The sequence below is a fragment of the Tupaia chinensis genome, unplaced genomic scaffold, assembly GCF_000334495.1.
Source record: "Tupaia chinensis unplaced genomic scaffold, TupChi_1.0 Scaffold148874_1, whole genome shotgun sequence".
Lineage (NCBI taxonomy): Eukaryota > Metazoa > Chordata > Mammalia > Scandentia > Tupaiidae > Tupaia > Tupaia belangeri.
In genome coordinates this window covers 1,293,682-1,295,864 of record NW_006208722.1, presented here as the reverse complement: position 1 = coordinate 1,295,864, position 2,183 = coordinate 1,293,682, and the positions used below count along the sequence as shown (strand labels likewise).

Here is a 2,183-nt window from a genome sequence, read left to right as displayed (position 1 = left end):
CCAACAAACAGGCGGGGAAAATGCCCCCTGCCGAGTCTAAAAAGACGCCCTTGCCGTGCCATTGTTCCCACAATGCCGTGACTCGGATTCGAACCGAGGTTGCTGCGGCCACAACGCAGAGTACTAACCACTATACGATCACGGCGAGCTACCGGGGACCTGTAGGACGCGCTTTCTGATTGTCCCCTTCAACAGTCATAGGTCTTCCTAGTCTGCGCGTCACTAAATGACCCACTTATGGGGCGGGGTTCCAGGCTGACGCTGCCCAGAACGCGCAGGCGCATCGCACTCTCTCCAGTTTGGGTTGTCGCTTCCGTTTTAACGCATTCGCAACGGCCGTAGTGACACCGGCTGGGCTCCCCGTGAGTGCGGCGGCAGTCTGCGGGAGGCCACGGGGACAGCAGGGAATAGGGCTGACCGGAGCTGACTGTCTGGGGGACTCCCATCTCCAGGCTCTGAGAACTCTGCCAGCGAACCCTGAAGAGGGCGCTCCTCATGGGGTCCCCGCACTGCTGCCTTCCCAGCACGGCCCTAACCACGGGTGTGGACTCCGCCAGAACCTGGTGGACCACAGAAAGAGTTCCCTGCTCCCACCCGCCCGGCCCTCCTGCCCTATAACCCACTTCCAGCCTCTCCTCCCCGACTGTCCTGGCTGCTCCTTCTGCAGTGGTCCTGCCGGGTGCCCACCTGTGCTGCGTCCCGCGACTGCAGTGGCGACCGGTTCTGTGTTTTCGTGTCCCGCTCGGCGCCTAGAACCCGGCCGGAGCGACCTGCTGGAGAACGGGCCATGGGTGTCTGACAGGGGAGCATAGCGACCGCCGGTCCCTGCAGCGTCACCCCAACCAAGCCTCCCCTCGCAGAGCTGCCGAGAGGGTCTTGCTCGGCACCAATGGAATCCCGCTCTGCGCCCCTCGCCCTCTGCCCCAGGCGGTAAGAAATCCGTCTGCCGTTTCCAGCTCATTTCTTGGTCCTCCCTAGGGGGTCGTTTCCCATCCCTTCTTGCTCGTACTCATTCTCTCAACAGGTCCTTAAAAAGACAGTGTGGGGTGGGGACTTACAAGAGCCAGAGGGGAGACTTATAATGAATTACCACAGTTCCGTTTCAAGACTTCCAACAAGCACACGAAATTATCCTGGTTGCGTGACGCCTTCCTACCCTGGTTTTAAATCTAACCCCATGGGTCACTTGCTCTGCGCAGTCTTCTTTCCATCACCAGGAGGTTCTTTCCAGAGTTTGCGGGGCCTGTGCTTTGTCTCCACGATCTCGCCCAGCCCCACTTGTCCCAGAGGAACCGCAAACCTTTGGAGGTCGGATTCAGCAGTGACAGTGTCTTTTTCAACAGTCACGGAGGATTGGAATCTGTTACAGACTGAAGATAAAAGTAGGAGACAAAGCTAAAACACGGGGTTTCCTGCCGTGCCACTGTTTCCACAATGCCGTGACTCGGATTCGAACCGAGGTTGCTGCGGCCACAACGCAGAGTACTAACCACTATACGATCACGGCGAGCTACTGGGAACCCGTGGTCAGGTTCCCGCGCCTGGATTCTTCTCTATTGAAAGCCCCGCCCCCTTGTCGCATCATCAACTTGTCTTCGTCGGTTCCCGCCCATATCCAGCCTAGACGGCCCTGAGTGCACGCATGCGCTCTGGTCTGCGATGCTTTCCTAGTTGAGGTTTGCACTCTTCCTCGCCCCGGCTGAGGCTGCGCAAGGGGCTTCACTTCCCCAGCGCCTCAAGGAAGTTGTGCGGCTTGGTCAGCACTGATTTTCCCGTCCCAGCCAGAGTGCATTCCGAGAGCGACCGCCAGGGCATGGTGAGCGTGAGAGGCACCTCGGACACCCTCCGTGTACCCCAGGCTTTCCCTCAGTGCAGGCCCGGTAGGAATCCTTCAGTTCGCAAAGCACGTTCGCGACCCCTGCCCGCGGCCTTGCCGACCGCCCGGCAAAGACTTCGGGTCGGGGCGTCCACGGCACCTGTACTCCCATTCTGGTCGGCGACAGGGCCAGAAGTCCCTGAGCATGGGGTCTCGGGAAAGTAGGGCAGCGGTCATCTAGACGACAAGTACGACGCTCGGTCGCCAGCTCCTCGTGGCGTCCCGGTAGCTCGCCGTGATCGTATAGTGGTTAGTACTCTGCGTTGTGGCCGCAGCAAACCCCGGTCGCATCCGAGGCCCGGGATTG

The 2,183-nt window shown here is 60.0% G+C and overlaps 1 long non-coding RNA gene and 2 other non-coding genes across 4 annotated transcripts in view; 1 reads left to right on the top strand and 2 right to left on the bottom strand.

Annotated features, from left to right (window-relative positions):
* Nucleotides 1-73: 73 nt before the first annotated feature.
* TRNAH-GUG (transfer RNA histidin (anticodon GUG)) lies at nucleotides 74-145 on the bottom strand. The gene has a single exon. It is a non-coding gene; the product is annotated as a tRNA-His (tRNA).
* A 1,290-nt stretch (nucleotides 146-1,435) lies between these two features.
* TRNAH-GUG (transfer RNA histidin (anticodon GUG)) lies at nucleotides 1,436-1,507 on the bottom strand. Its single transcript has one exon. It is a non-coding gene; the product is annotated as a tRNA-His (tRNA).
* Nucleotides 1,508-1,631: 124 nt separating this feature from the next.
* The window catches only part of LOC114006557 (uncharacterized), a 28,093-nt gene continuing 27,541 nt past the window's right edge, over nucleotides 1,632-2,183 (top strand). Inside the window, exon 1 of one of the 2 annotated variants that reach the window (XR_003548273.1) lies at nucleotides 1,632-1,816. This is a non-coding gene — a long non-coding RNA (uncharacterized LOC114006557). Of the gene's footprint in view, nucleotides 1,881-2,183 lie in introns of both variants that reach the window. The other variant, XR_003548272.1, reaches the window with a different exon arrangement.